The 16,801-nt window shown below is 41.7% G+C and overlaps 1 protein-coding gene across 1 annotated transcript in view; it reads left to right on the top strand.

Moving 5' to 3' along the window:
- Positions 1 to 3,591: 3,591 nt before the first annotated feature.
- The window catches only part of sema4ba (sema domain, immunoglobulin domain (Ig), transmembrane domain (TM) and short cytoplasmic domain, (semaphorin) 4Ba), a 45,716-nt gene continuing 32,506 nt past the window's right edge, over positions 3,592 to 16,801 (top strand). Inside the window, exon 1 of the mRNA XM_030794216.1 lies at positions 3,592 to 3,803. The gene's annotated coding sequence lies outside the window, so the exon portion shown is untranslated. The remainder of the gene's footprint in view (positions 3,804 to 16,801) is intronic.

Genomic DNA, 16,801 nt, shown 5'->3' with positions numbered 1-16,801 from the left:
TTAAAAGTCTAAAAAGTTGCTGTGATATGACATTTAAGGCTATTTAAACTTGAGATTAAATACTTTGGCAGCCGCTCCACTCATACTTCAGTTCCAGGTGTCAGTGCTGTTCATCAAGCAAAGCCCTGTAAGAAGCTGATAAGTCCGAAATAAGCCGTCTCTTCACTGGCTGTGACAGGCATTTTGTGACAGAGCTGGCTTAGGTTAGTCTGTATCTTGACACAAGTGAGGCAACAGAGTGTCGAATGCTATCTTGTAGTACTGATGCTTCTATGGTCTTTGGGAAAAACATGAGTGCACTTGATTGTTTATTGCCTATGGTTTTGGTCCATTGCCAAATCAAAAGCACCTGTTCAATATGACTGATTTAGAGTCAGAGATTGAAAGCAACTGAACTGATTTTTCTTCAGACTCATTTGTGAATAGCTGTGGGCCACAGATAAACCTGAGTGCAATACCACTCTTGATCCATAGAGGTCAGAATTTGAGCACTGCTTTATCAAGGGCCATCATTTGAATGAAGAGGTAGGTCATTGACCAAGTGTTTTGCTGCTATTTGTCTCTTTTTTTCTTCTTTTTTACTGAAGCCACCAAAGGCAAAACATGTTCCCCTTGGTAGATGAGTAAATTTAAAGCTGACTAAATTGAGTAATTTTAATCCATGTTTCAGTTTAAGGGATTACAACCGCCCTATTGTGAGATTAAGAGAGAGAGAAACTTTTGAGGGAGCTCTTCCCCTTTGCTGTGCCCCTGTGGAGGATTTGTAGTTTAACCCCATTCAGATGACGGATTGTTACTGAGTTTGTGTATTTGTGTGTGTGTGTTAGAGAGAGAGAGAGAGAGAGAGATGGGGGGTTAGAGGGGTTAGGAGTGCTATAAAGCTGTCTTTAAAATGTTCACGCCACATCAGTCTCCAGGAGATTTTCAGATAAAAATGTCACAGTTTTGTTAGGCGGCACGATGATGTGTTGCGCGTGAGACCAAGCTGCCAGTGTTTTCATTTTGATAGGAGGGGGGGATCTTTTAGAGGTCAAATCCCTGAACCGTCCTGAGGGCGTGTACTTTGTTATAAGTTAGCCAATGGGCTGTGAGCTCTGTGGTGATAAGACAGCTGAGTTCTCTCATCTCATCTCTCTTTTGTCCTCTGTCATTAACAAACGAGAACCCCACCAGAGACCTGCTGTCTGCTGTCTGCCCATTAGTCTAATTCGTATACAAGCAGTCTCATCTCTGTGCCGTAATTCGTTACAATGCCTCTCATTAATTTGTATGAATTGACCTGTCAGCATCTCTCACACACTTTAGAATGAAAAAGAGAATGAAGGAGGTTTGAAAATTCAAGATATTGCCTCAGAGAACCCAACACTTGAAAGTTAGCTTTATTTGTGTCTGTGACATGAATGCTAATACTGTTTGGAGTATACTGGAAGATTATTGAATCCAAATGCAGGAATCTCTTTTGAAGGGTAAGATTTTTATTGGTATCACAGTATAACCATTGCAGACTAGATTTCTGGAGCTACTGGGGCAATTTAATAGTAGACAACAGACTTCTTTTTCTCCCCTTTTAACAAGGAGACTGTGTGACCCTAGCCCGGCAGATCCCTGTTGTTTTATGAGTTGTATACGGAGGGCTATTGGGGAAAGGAAATGTAAACACTCAATTTGTCATGTTAACAAAATGTTTACAACTGTCATAAATGTGATTTTTTTTTTTCTTGTCTAACTGGCGCTCATTGAATTTCCAACTTAAAGTGCAACATATAGGCTATGCTTCTCTGGTATTTTCACATTAGAACTCTGGCATTTCCTGGAAAAATGTCACTGCAGACTTACTTGTGATCTTGTTTCGATTGCTTGGGTTTGGCTTCTGACCTAACTCCATTTATTGAATACTGTTTACTCTTAACCGGAAAGTGCAAGTAGAGTTTTCGTTAATCCTCCCCCCTAATCACTTCTTTGATTTATAGGCCACAAGCACAATTGTTTCCTTTTATTGTGTTCTTTTATTGTTCTCCTACTCTTATGTTTGTATTTCTTTGGTTACTTTAAAGAGTTTAAACTACAGTTACATTTTTACAGCTAAGTGGTAAATCTTTGTCTTCTCAAAACTCCTGAGATTAGTTAGACTCTGTCTTTGACACTGCACTATGTGTAGATTTTGTGTGTGTGTGTGTGTGCCGATGTGTCTGTGAGTGAGTGGACACACACACTCTAAGTTAGCGTCTGGTGTCTGCCCTGCAAATAAGACGTCTGCTAAGTGGTTCCCACTTTAGTCACTGGGGTCACCTGACCTTTAGGAATCTCAGGGGCTGTATACAGTAGCATTCCAAAGCCTGACACCTCTAACCTGGAATTCCGTCTGCTTCCTTAGCACTTCTCATTAATACAGAATTAGATACACTATTTTCAGTCACTAGTTTCCCCCAGTTGAATCCACACCCCCCCACCCCCCACCCCCCACCCCCCACCTCCTTAGCGTGGTTCTCCTGTTCTGAATCCTGTTTCAGGAAGATTTCTTTTTTGTAAGAGGATTTGTTACAGAAAGATTTGCCTATTCATGCCTTCCACTGACGTGAAATCCATCTGAGTCAATAGACCGACGTGATATTCTCTCAATACTGTCTCTGACAAAAAAAAAAGGAAAGAAAGAAAGAAAGAAAGAAAGAAAGAAAGAAAGACAGAGAAACAAGAATGCTAATCTTTTTTTTTTTCTCTGTCTCATAAAAAGCCATAGAGCAGAGCATTTTAAACAGAGCTGTCACTGGGGCATGGAGGAGGGAGACCCCGTGGTTACTGAATACAGCTTTATAATGCGAAATGTCAGTTGTGAACTCTATTTCCGATTTTCTCTGAGGTGCTTGTCACTCACCCAGGAATAACACTATTCACAACTGATATTCAAATGTGAGCCAGAAAACAAGCTGTGTCCATTGAACACTGGGAGTATGCTGTTTCACACGGACACAGTGGCCCCTTTTACAGTGTGTGAGATGGTGTCCTAGCACTCTGTGAAGGTCTTACAGAGGATAGTTTACACACTGATGCTGTTCAGAGCTCAGTGTAATGTGTTGATTTCTTATTCTTGACAGGACTGTCAGAGTTGCTGTTTTGGAAGTGTTAATTTTCACCAAAATGCTGAAGGATAAATTCAGATTATTTATTTTATTTTTTTTTACATGTTTGTTGGCTTAATGTAGCTGTATTGATTTCATTTTCTCTTCCCAGAGGACAAAAAGTTGAAAGCTTGCCATGTAATCTGGTGTAGTGATTTTGATCCTATTGTCTGTTCACTTTTGTATTTACAGAAAAAGTCCCAATGACAAGTGTTACGAGTTAGACCAGGATGTGGACTGAGTCATGACTGATTAATGCAAGAAGTAGAAGTTTACAGAGATTTCTCATGAAGTTTTTTCCCTCCTTATTTCCTGTAAATCTTTAAATCACCAAGAGCAGCCTCTCTCTCTCTCTCTCTCTCTCTCTCTCTCTCAGCTCCCCCCTCCTCCTCTGTGTGTGTACGAGGGGAGGGGCTAGAGAAGGCTGGTTTTACTACCACAGCGTATCAGACACACTCACACTCACACACACACATTGAGCGCAAGAGAGCGAGCAAAAGCAGAAACAGTTCTGACTACAGGATCAGAGCTCTGTAAACGCTGGATAATCAATTGCCAATCCACTCCACATACCTCGAGGGAATTCATTAGCGTCTGATTTCTCATCTGATTCAGCAGGATCTGTTTTCTTTTTCTTTCCTCTACCACTGAAGATCAGTTTGTTGGGAAACATAGCCTGAAAGACGAGTAAGTACTCAGCACACCTCTACAGAGCTGTTTCTAGTACTCATTAACTGATCTGAGAGAGCAGTCTGTTAATGATTGAAAACGGACTTTCAGGTGTTTGCGTCCGTGTGTAAAATGAAAGCTTTGCTCTCCCATTGCTTTGCTGTTATTATCACGCTGCGAGTCTCACAGGTTTTTGAATGGACACTTGTTGTCGCTGTGCTCTGTTCAAGTGTCGAGGGTGTGTGTGTGTGTACATGTGTGTGGGAGTGTGAGCTGACGTTACACAGTCCCTCTGTGGCGAGACCTTATCCCCGGGGTGACAGAGTGGAGCAAGAAGGATCACAGTGCAACTGGCTTTGCTAGCTCCTGTTTGGGTGTTTGGAGGTGGAGAATGTTTAGTGTCTGTCTGTTTGAGTGTTTCTGCTGCCTTGGCTTGAAAGTTTAGCCGCATGGTGAAAAAAGTAGTAATTTGTCAGTGTGTGTTGGAGTTAAGATGGGATTGGGCTTATGCATGGGTGTCAGGGTAAAGAGGTGGTTTTAATCTGAGAGACCGCAGAGGTCTCCGTTTCTTCTGCTCTGTCAGTCAATGCAAACACGCAAAAACACACACACACACTCACACTCACACACACACACACACAGACACTCCCTGGTACTCTACCGACAGACAGGAGTAAATGTGACACCTGGTGCACTCCAGTCTGCTCTCCACTCGGGGGGAACTTTCCGTGAACTTGGGGTGGTGTGTGGTTATATTGGCTTTGCAAAAATGTGGGAGAAAGAACAGAACAGAAAAACAAGCCACGAGAGGTCTCGTTAGAAGCAACTTTGGCGTCATTCTGTTTTTCCTCACACTGCGGCTATAGTCTCTATGTCTCCCTTGCCTGTTTTGGCTTTTTTGCGGAGTGTAGATGACAGTCAGTTGATCCCAGTGTGTGTGTGTGTGTGTGTGTGTGTGTGTGTCTGTGTGTCAGGGGCAGAGCATCTGGAGCCCAGAGGCTGCAGGTGCTAAGTTGGGGAAAATTTAAACCTCTCATCTTCTCTGTCAGTGTCTGACTGTCGGCTGTTGGCTATATATTAGGCCAGTGTGCACCTCCCAGCTGAAATGGATAAGAAAGTGCTTTGATGAAAAGTTTGGATTTCCATGTCAAGAGGACATATCAGGTAGTCCTTTTATATGAATCCAGATTTCCATCTGCAGAGCTCATAAATTTACTTAGAACAGCCATATATATTCCCTTAACATTCGGTTCTGTATCAGGTCCATGTACATAGACTTAAAATATATACATTGGTGATATCTCTGGTGACCATTCAGAGATATGATGCATCCATGGCAGACATTGCCTTGAATATGAAGTTTCCAAAGAAGCAAGTTTATTTTAGCCAGTGGGTCTGTTGCTCTTAGCTCTGCTGGACAGCTGGACGTGGGAGATAAGGCTCCCAATCAGGAGGCCTGGGAGATGAAACAAAAACACCAGTAACCAGTTGTGAAATAAAGCAGAGCATTTACATCCACTTCTAATGTCTTACTGCAATGAGGAGGAACGATTCTGAACTATTTCTGCTCAAGAAGAAAAATGTAATTCTGCATCTGACTCTGAATGTGGCAATGTGGATAGTCTGATGTGATGGTGAGTGGAGAGGAGAGGAGAGAAAAGGAGTGAGGAACTGCTGTTCGGACGCCTACCCCCCTTCTGTGTTTTCCTTTGGTCTGATCCGTTAAGACAACAGCTGGCAAGAGCATTGTGGGTACAGGAGCCCTGACAATGGGTGTCCTGTGTGAGGCTGTCAGAAGGTGTTTGGCTCGTTGTTAAAAGATGGTGCCTGTTATAGCAATACAGCAGAACCAGGCTGCAGCAAGTCACTGCTGTCAGAAACAATATTCTAACTGCCATACCAGACCGTTTCAAAGTACGAGAAATCCTTCTGACTGGGCTTTGTGAGTGCAGTAGGACAACATGTTTAATGCCAAAATTGCATCTTTGAAAGCACAACGCAGTGAAAGAGAAGTTTGACTGAATAAGCTGTAAGTAAGCTCTTCCATTACTGATGAGAGAGAGAGAGAGAGAGAGAGAGAGAGAGAGAGAAAGAGAGAGTTGGTGGTGGAGGAGAAAGAAAGAAAGGGAAAGAAAGAAAGAGAAAGAAAGAAAGAAAGAAAGAAAGAAAGAAAGAAAGAAAGAAAGAAAGAAATACATCACAGAATACTATCTTCTGTGGCATATTTCCCCCTCCCTTGGCCTCTCTCTGCCACATGGTTCCCATCCTAGTCCTCATCTCCCCAGGGCATTTCTTCAGCATTAGACTGATCTCTCTCTTCTGGATGGCTTAAATGCACTCCTTCTACCTGTGTGTGTGTGTGTGTTTTGCCATGTGGCTTGTGCAAGTACAAACAATTTGACTGTGGTATGTTTGTGTTTGTGTGTTTGTGCGTGTGTATTTGTAAAGGAGGAGGAAAAAAGAGAGCTGGATAAGAAATTAGGTCATGAAATTGTTTCTGGTGGCAAAATGAAGGAATGTAAATAAGCTCTGAGTTTTTATATCCTTCCTGCGAGTGTTAAAGAGGCTTTAGAAAGTGTGGCAACACTTTTGGATACATATATACTACACACTGGGGAGCCTGCTTTCTTTTTTCCTGCTCTGACCACTTTGACTGCTATCTCTTTAAAACTGTGTCCACAAATCACAACCAGAACCTCTAACTGTCCCATCTTTGCCTAATTAGCATAACAGTACGTGAGTGGTGGTGAGTATTTAGCAATGGAAATAATGGTCCTAATAAGGAATTGTGGGCGGAGGTTTTGTGGTGCCTTAGCCTCTGGTAACCTGCAGGTTAATTTGAGGTCTTGAGGGAGAGCTGTTACTGTGTACTCACTGATGGGAACTCTGTAAACATGCATTTCTTGAGACCCCTGCAGCCTCTGTTTTTTCCCAGTTCTTTTTGCTTACTGGCACAATGTGGGAACTAGTTTCAGTTCTGGACACAAGCCAAACCTCTGGGCTTGCTTGCACGTCACAAAGACCCTCACATGAGGCTTTTAACCCCTATGAGAGAGAAAGGGAGAGAGAGAGAGAGAGGGAGGGAGTGTGTGTGTGTGTGTGTGTGTGAGAGAGAGAGAGAGAGAGAGAGAGAGAGAGAGAGAGAAGGGACAGCAGTAAGCAGACAAAACTTGAGGGTTTGACATCATACACCCATATCATGTAGATTGTATTCACACATGGATCAGCATATCTTGTGTTTGTGTGTGTGACTGTGTGTAAGAGAAAATCTCAAGAGATTGTTTTCAAAGCTGTCCATCACTTGTGAATTCACACCTGTGTTTTTTTTCTTGTGTACGTAATGTGTGTTATGCTGGTCTATTTTAGACAGTGAAAGGGTGTGAAACGTGGCCGGCCATGACTCTCACACCAGCGTGTGTGTGTGTGTGCTTGTGCACGTGTCTGTGTGTGTGTGTACGTGTGTGCATATGCGTATGCACTTGTCATTAACTGTAACTGTGTTGTAGTCCCTGAGGATGATTAATAAGTTATGTGTGTATGTATGTGTGGGTTTAGACTTGTTAATAGACCCAGGTCTGACTGACTGCTCCTCTCTCTCCCTCCCCTCAGTGATCTGATATCTCAGAGCATTCCAGGTTATAACCCTTACTCCTCTACTAGCTCTGCTGACCCTCTCACACATTCCCCACTCAGATCAGAGAGAGAGAGAGAGAAAGAGAGAGAGAGAGAAATGGAGGGAGAGAAACAGGGAAGGGGGGGGGGGCAGAGAGAGAGGGAGACAGAAAGGGAGCTATCGAGTCACAACACAACTGCCACTTTTCTCAAATGAAACTGCTAAGGCTCTCACACTAGGGCTGCATTTCTCTGACACCTGATCTAACATTTACTCCAGAGATATTTGATGATTTAAAGCTCCCAGTGACCTTGAGCAAGGAGAACGATAGTCATGTGCTTCTCCATCAGGAGGCCCTGCTGAGAGGGAGTAAGAGAGAGGAGCAAGGGAGGAGAAGTCAAGTCACGGTATTTGAGTTATTTTATGCATAGCTGGAATCCACAAGCAAGACAGTTTGTGATACATATTCTTTCTCTCTCTTTCTCTAATGCCCCCCTCCCTTTCTCTTTCTCCATGTATCCCATGCCTTTCTGTTTGCTCTTTCCTCTTTGCATTTTGCTCTTCACTCTGCATTTCTGTCTATCTCTTTCCACCCCCATCCCCTTCCATCTCTCTTTCTCCCTATTTATCCTATCTCTCTCTCTTTTTTTTTCTCTGTCTCAAGTTTTCTCCCCTACCCCCTCTTCCCTTGTACTTGCCCACTGTGCTACTGTCTGTCTCCTGGAGAAGACTCATTTAGCTCCCTGTCTTAAAATCTTGCCATGTGAGTGTGACGCATGCCAGAGCTGTAACATTCAACAGCCTCTCGCCCGGAGTCCTCCCGGGGTGCCAGGTCTGCCTTTCATATGGTAATGCAACACGGCTCTGGACTGGACCGAGCTCTGTGTTAACTCCCCACGGTCTGCAAACCCCCTAGCAAAAAACAACGAGGAGAGAGCGTTTTCCCTCCATATAAAACCGCTATTAAGTGCTTTACAATCTTAAATCTTTAAATAACTCTGTCATATACCATCCTCCCAGCCATGCTGAGCTATCTATAGCGTTTAGTACCAGAGGGGATGGAGTGAAGCCAACAAGAACTATGTATCTACAGCTGGCAACTTCTAAAAGCTTCCTGTTCCAAATAAGTGATTGAGGAGAGAGCCCTGCGTCACTGTGAATAATTTATCTGAGCTGGTCAGAAACGTGACGTATTAGGATGCAGATGCAGATGCAGATGCAGAGGTTCTTGGATTCTTTTTTCAGATGCTGAATGACCTGAGCTTGCAAGTCCTTGTAGTGAGGGTGAAAAGAGTCTGATCTCAGGGTTTTCTTTCTCTTGCGTGGCATTTGGTCCTTACAGCAGAGGGCCAGTCTAGAAGCTTCATATATTATAATCTTTCTAGCTTCAGCCAGGATCTACCTTTTCAAGGCTACTTCCACATTAAGCCTTTTTATAGTGATTTAAAGAAGCTAATTTTTGTCTTTTAAACATAATGCTGTGAGTGTTTTTTTTTTATTCATGCTGAAGTAAGGACTTGGATGCCCTCTTTTCAGATAAGTATAATCATTTATCGGATCACTTTTGTACAGCAGGAAAGTCCACACTGATTCTTTCTCGGTCAGCAGTAACACAATTCTTCCTCTGATGTCTTTTTAATCACATACATAAAGCTGGAATTTCCCCAAACCATTTTAAACATGAGACAACTCTTTCCACATTTGAATCATCTTGTCTGCTTCTGTTATCAACAACCAAGAAATAAAATGTTTCAATTCATAAGACTGCAATGAGGTGAGTTCTCACATTGCAGGCTGGGGTTTTGTGCGTTTATGAGATCAGAGGATTTCTGTTTACATGACAGTAAGATACTTTTGTAGTGTGTAGACAGCCTCTCACAGAGATCCTGTCAGTCAGTTTTCTTCCAGTCTGGTTTTTTTTTTTTTTTTGGACTGATATTCGAGAAGATTTTCCATTCCGTCAGGTCTAATTTGGGTTCTGAAGCAAAGAAAACCTCTCTTTGTATTCTGATAATGATCTAGATTTAGTCTGTTTTAGGGATTAACCTATAAAATGTTTAAGATAAGAAACCAGAACATTATTGTTGGTAAATTTCATCATAGTTTATGTTGTTAGCGACTAGCAGCAGGGGCCATGTTTGACCTCATTCAATCCTTTTAGGCGCTGGAATGATTTATTATATGGAAATTAAATCGGACCATTTCTCAAGAAGGTAAAAGATTCTGCACCTCTCAACAGTTCTGACATGTTTGGACCTCATACATTTGCAGATTTTCTCAAACCTATCCTTAGTGCTGATGCGGGGGGTTGTGAAATTAGGTGAATCACTCTGTTGTCAAAGGAAATGTGATGTGGGTATTAGTGTCACGTTGGCAAAACTCAGCGTTCTCTCAGCAGACCGTTTCACTCCCATCTCCCCATGACATCAAACTCCTACCTGCATAAGTTTTTCCTCAGAGTTCCGAGGGTGCTGTGGGTCTCTGATCAGATCTCACCTTCAATATAACACACTCTTCTGCAGATCTCAGCTCCCTGAGCCAACACAATGGACTCAAGTGCTTCAAGAGTTCTTTACAAGTTCACTGCAACCAGCTAGTGCGGCTGTGTTCTCTGAGTGGTCAGGCAAAACTCTGATGGGTAACTACTGCATCCTCACACACACAACACACACACACACACACACACACAACTGAATTGAAAGAGGTTTTTCTTTTCAGGGCATACAATTAAAGAGGGCTGGATTTGAGGATAGAATTTTGTCTTTCTTATGAGGTTCTATGCCCTTTCCCATCATCAAATTTCAGCTTAAAAAGACTTACATTTTAATAATACATCAGTAGTAGTAGTAGTAGTAGTAGTAGTAGTAGCAGCAGCAGCAGCAGTGGTAGTCATGTAAAACCTTATTTTTCCGGTCAAACCAGGGTTCACAAATAAAAGATCTTCTTGTATGCACCTGCAGTCAAGTGTGCAGAGCACTGCCACCTGATATGCTGCAAATCCCTTTTGGCTGGCTAAATGGAGTAGTCAGGCAGCCCTCAAATTCATCCAACCGTATGGATCAATATAACCCTTCAACTTTGAAGTGTGAAATTTGAGCAAGACTGCCTCTAAGTCCCTCTAGGCCATCCAGAGTGAATTAAATATATCCAATCAAATACTACCTTTCACTGCAAAAAAAAAAGCATCTCTGATGTATACCCTCACACAATAGATCTTACATTTCATATTTTTCAGTAGTTCAGGGTTGTCGAGAACACCCTGACAGTTTGATTGACAGGACCAATGTCATTCCAGTTGATTTGCTGGGTAGACGGCCTTCAAGAGGTCAAAGGTTGTTGTCTAGGTTGCAGGAGCCTGCTTGGTGGTATTCGCTTTAAATATTTGTTGTAAAGGATTCACAGGATCACAGGCATGACTTGGATGCCAGTGTCGGGGTGACTCCTTACTTGTATGGGGTTGGGAATAAATCGTATTCTATTCAATCACTACCAGCTCTCTATGCTCATCCACCGGGGGGTTGTGTGTGGGAGGTATGCAACTAATCATCTTGGTCTGATAAGGGTGGGATAATTATCCCATACATCTCAAGTTTTTTTTTTTCCATTTTCTTTCAGAGTGAGAGATTCACAGGCATCAGCAAATTATGGTGGTTTGTGGTACTTCTGGATAAGGGAGTTTTCATTTGCATAGTGCCACAGATAGATTTTGTGAGCATGCTATCTTTATTTAAAAAAAAAAAAAAGGGAACAGAATCAAAGATTCAATCTTTGTGCTGTAATAGGTATTTAGATTTTTGGCCTCTGAAAGCTGAGAGTGCATTTCATCAGTTTGGTCACAGAAACATGAGAGAGAGAGAGAGAGAAAGAGAGAGAAAGAGAGAAAGAGAGAGAGAGAGAGCGCTGTTCTAATGCTGAGCACAGAATGACTGCAGTGTAAGAGACACCACTGAAATGCTGCGGCGTTTGTTCTACACTCCTGTGTCTTATCCTTGCATTTCCCCCTCACGATTAAGACTGAGATGCAACCTTGTGTTCCCTCCGAGGCAGCTGAGTGACCACCTAGCCGGTCATTACTTTGTTCAAAGCTCTCAAATAGACGTGGAAATCAGACCTCTTCACAAATCCTTTGATATACATACTTGCTACATTTGCACATTAGTGTAATTTGTCTTTTGAGTTGTTGGAAAACAATGCCTGCAGCTTTGAGAAGAAAGGTCAGTGTCCCCCATCCACACTATAAGTGTTGCTTGTACTGACAAGCTGCGAATACTCATGGCCTAGTTGGAGGACAAGATGTGAAAATTTGAGGACTAATTAAACATTGGCTGGGTGTTACGAGGGCAAATGAAAGTGCAAAGCTTAAATCAGGCTGCAGGACAGGGAGAGTCTCTAGTAAGTTTTTTTTATACATCATTATATCCTGCAGTTGCCTTTTCTCTGCCCTGGTATTAGAACCACTGTATTACTGTTCTTTTAGACTTTTTGATACTGTCACCATCAGCTTAGTAGGATCAGTTATTTTGTGTGTTTCAGACATTCATTGTTGTATTTATTCATTCATTGAGAATGACGTGTTTTAGAAGGACACTTGATATTAAAGGAGGGAATTGTCAGAGATAACATGAATATAGGCAGTTCACTGGACATTTTCTCTTGACAGATGTTTAATGGCTGAACAGGTTGTGATGTGTCAATGATAGCTGCTGAGTGAGAGTTTGGAGTGGTACTAGGAGTTGCCTACCACAGACACACCCAGAGGGAAAGGTGTGTAGGGCTACTACTAGGGGGAAGGTTTAGAGACTCATTACAGGTTGGCTTATACACTAGCATCTGTCGATGAGACTGAGACAAGGAACAAAAAATCCAGAAGGAATCTGTCTTACTGTGAAAGACTGGTAGGTGAAGGAAGAGATATTAATGGGTATTAGGAAGGGGGGGGGGGGGGTCGGCGGGTGGGTGTGGTGAAGATGCTGGTACACATGCTCTTTTATTGGCCCTTTTGGCGTGATTGATGGCTTTAGCACACTCCCCAGCACTCTAAGCATCTGTCTCAGCCTCTCTGAACTATGGGTATGTGTAAATTCTCTCCCTGCTGGAGATCAATAGCAGATGGACACATCGCTTTGTTTACACCCCTGAATGCATGCATACCATGTTTAATGATACAGAAATGGATAAAGCAAAAGCGAGCTATGAATGCATTCCAGTTCGCTGAGGTGTTTGACATGAAGCAAGCTATATTGTCCGTGCAGGCTCCTCCGGCTTTGAAACCTACCGATGGCTTTTCAGTTCATGAGTGTGTGCATATATACATAAGCTAGAATGTGAGCTTGCATCTGCTTTCCTACCAGGCCAAGTAAAATGATCCAGCGCATTCAGTAAAATGAGAGAGTCCAGTCAATGTTTTCATGGGGAATTCTCTTTAAAAAAAAAAAAGATACTGAGATTAAAACAGAGACAAGCCATTTTTATGCAGCGTATCTTTCACTGAATGATTCTAAACCCCACTTGAGTTGTTTTCACTACAAATGTTTTTGTTATTAGTCATTTTCATGTTAAATTTTTTTTTCCCATGTGAAAATAGCTAGATTTATTTTCCCCGTTTTAATGTGTGGGGTGTTTTGCACAAAGTACAGGTCCATTATATTAGTGTTAACAGTTTAATCATAACAGGAACTAGTGAAACGCCAAGCTCCACAGACTATAGCTAGCTTATCAAAACTTAGCCTATCAGGCTAATATTGCCCACACAGCAAATACAAACAGCCAGCGATGTGCGGATAAGCCAGAACAATTGGAAACACTTAGAACGGGGGCAAACGGTACAACAGACTGTGACCTACTTTCCACTTTGGCTACTTTTACAACTCTTCACCTGTGTCACGCAACATCATCCATTTCACACAGGAGCCCGAGTTTAATTCTCTTAACAGACATGTAAAAAGTTAGAGATATCTCTGGCTTTTTCCAGTGCATATTTTTCGAAGCAGAATTTGTCTTTATTGAGCCAGTACGGTTTTATTTTCATCAGGAAAAACCATAAGAATACAATTCTGTCTGATCATTGATCATCCAAACTGAACTGCGAAGAATTTAACAGTTTGGATGTGATTCTGCTGAAATGAAATCCCGCCAGAACTAAATTCCCTCAGAAAAATGCACTGGAGCCATTTGCATTTCTGGATAGTCAGATAATTCAGAAGTTAGTACACATTTCAACCTTTTCCTTTAAAGTAATAAGCAATTTGACAAGCAATTTGTTAGACGGTGTATGAGCGCGCGGGGGTGGGGGTAAGGGACACTAATTGCACACTCTGCACTGTTTGGAATAGTGACTTCAATGGGATATCGCGGCTGCTGGCAGACCTCTGGACTGGTATGTTGGTCTAATTACACCAGATTTTCCTTTGGATCAGATGAATGAAATGCCCCCAGGGTATCCATTATTGGAGCCCCGAGGACATATTCCTGAATGTTATTTACATTATAACGACAGGGAAATAAGCACAGGCGACTTTATATTCTCACCATCCGTGCATCGCACGTTTAGCCCTGAACACGTTATTACAAGTAAAAGCCCATTTCTTTCCGTATTAGGTTAGGTTGGACCAAAGACAGATATTCCACTGCGCCGAACCCCTGCACTCCCAGCACTTATCTTTCGTCCCATTGCTGTTTTCAAAACGCCGCTGACACGGTAATTGCTCAGACTGTTTGTAGAGTGGTATTGAGAGCGTTCCGTTGCGGGGGAATGTGTAATCTGCTGAGATTCTTTTAGGACAAGAGGTCTGATTTATCAACAACTGTTCATTACGATTTTAGCACTAAGAGAATCACACTCTGGGGCTGTGCTGTCATTTAGATGCACGGTTGCTCAAATAAGTTTTCAGAATTAGCCTATGTCATTGTGAGGTGTGTTTTGTGGATTATTTAGAAATATAGCCTAATATTTGATCCGAAGAGACAGATGACTAAAGCGACAAAATACGATGAAAGCCATGGTTTGCACCATTTCAAAGTAACACTTTTTGGGGGAGAAGAATATATCCTTTGACAGTTTTCAGAGATTTTCATTAATCGCACGGTATCAGAATCACCTTAAAGGAATCTGCGCAGACATGATCAATATTCAGAGATGAAAAAGAAAGATGGAAGATTACTGTGAAAGCTTACTCAGGATCTGTTCCTTTGAATCTCACTGAACAAACACAGTGGATTTACACACTTATAAACAGTATAGTTGTATCCTGCTCTTTGTGTATATCAAAGAAAATATCAGTGTGCATTATTTACTTAAATAATTACTTACTGAAGATGTTTTTATGCGAGCAGTCCCGAGGGGTAAGCATTTACTGTTGACAAAATAGCCACTCTGTATTTTGCACTGAAATGCAAGGAATTGTCTTAAGTTTATAAGGGGTATGGCGTTCCTGCAAGTGTTGGCTGAATTTTTGGGTACCTTTTGTGAGAATCACTTGGACATCTTTAATTGGTATAATTATTTCTTGTATGGATCAGTCTTAACTTGCTGTCTTTGTCCACCCACCCGCAAGCTGGCGATCAATAGCTGGTGATGTGATAAACTATTCCCATGGTACAAAAATCAGTTAATGTGAAAAAATGTTTGGTTTTTTATTCAGTAAGTTCAAAAATAACTGTGTCATCTTGAATGCTTCACTGTACAGTAAGACAAAAGACTTTACATACTGAAAAAAAGGAGAAGAAGAGGAAGAGGAAAAATAGCGGCGTTGATACTTTCTTCACACAATTATGGGTGTGACAGAGAGAGCTCAACTGCTCCATGAAAACAAATGGGATCCTTCCCTAAGGTGTATCCATTTACATGACTTTGCACAAAGAACAAGTGACCGAAAATTGTCCCTTGTGCTCTCTCCTCAGGCTTTCCCCCTAGTATATTAATGTTCATAGTGGTATGAAAGTTTGCACGTGACAACACATGCAAGGTTTTAATCCCATTTAAGATCCAGTCTGATGTGTTTTGACAGGAGGGGTTTGACTGAGGGCCAGGAAAAACCTGCAGAGGGACTGCTAGAGAGAGAGAGAGAGGCTGAAAGAAACTTACTGCCAACTCTGCTTCACATAGCAGTCTCAGAATATCCAAACATTACTCTTTCTATCATACACAGGCTCAAAAGTACTAGGTATGGTGAAAATATCACAGTGAAGAGTTTTATTTGATCATATCCACACTGTTGTAAGGCAGTATTACTGATCTATCCAAAATGTTTACAACACTATTGATACTGTGACAACACCTTTTTAAAATCTTGCTTACGTGACCTACAACTTTAGTTCCTGGTTTCACAGTATCATCACATTTCCCTTTATAATGCCATGCATTCATGTATTTATTTTGAATGGAAAGTCCCAGTCAAGATTATAATGAGACAGGTAAAAGTGGGTGTTTCATTTTTTTATGGGGGGGGGGGGGGGGGGACTAATACCCTCACATGAGATTAAAAGAGAGACTAGAGTACTAACCAGTGCTTAATAAGTCATGACTCAGCACTGGGACTTGAAGAGGCACTGATTCAGGGCAAAGGGAAGTCACGTGGACAACTTTGATCCTATTACTTCACAGCAGATAACTTTAACAGAAATGACAAAAATCTCCTGGACCTTTCGGATGGATCAGGTGACAACCTTTTTCCTCTGTAGTATCAATCAGTATCCTCCCCCCACCCCTCAAATCCAATGGGAGTTAAAATTGAAGTCCCTCCTGGTCTTCTTTGGTCCTCCTTGGACCCAGTGGAATAGCAGGTCTGGTTTCGATGTGCTGCTATTTTGCATTTCATCCGCTGGCTCCACGCACATCTGTTATGTAAATTTTTACCGCGAGGAGAAAAAGGAATGAAATTGAATACCACTTATATTTGCACATCTGAGAGCCTGCACAGTGAAAGTCATTAGGTTTTAAAAGACAGAAGTGATAAAAAAAAATCTTGTTTGGTTTCACGGCCATATTTTACATTTATCTGCCATTAAGGTCATGCATGTCATTATGATAATATTTTGAAACTTTTCGGCTGGAAAGTCATTGTGATGAAATTCATTAAGATGCTGGGCAAACTTTTTCAATGGTTGAAGGCACTTGAAGGAGAACGGAATGGCAATAATAATAAAAGAAAATCTTCCTTAGCTCATGAAGTCTTCCATTTTGATTCTACTGTTTAATAAGATTTTAATTAGGCACTTAAAAATCTTTGAAATAGCATATGGATATAATTAGTGCCGGCCAGATCACCCAGGAAGGAATGGACCATTAATTACTCAAAGCTGGGCCCCAGGAGCAGTGTTGAGAGACGAAAGAATGGGGAACATTTTACAGTCCCTTAATCAGAGTTATTAAAGAGTACAGAAACTAAAGAATCCCCAGGAAGAA

The sequence above is a fragment of the Chanos chanos genome, chromosome 2 (genome assembly GCF_902362185.1).
Source record: "Chanos chanos chromosome 2, fChaCha1.1, whole genome shotgun sequence".
Taxonomy (NCBI): Eukaryota; Metazoa; Chordata; class Actinopteri; order Gonorynchiformes; family Chanidae; genus Chanos; species Chanos chanos.
The sequence above is the reverse complement of the archived record's forward strand: the minus strand, read 5'-3'. Positions and strand labels throughout refer to the sequence as shown.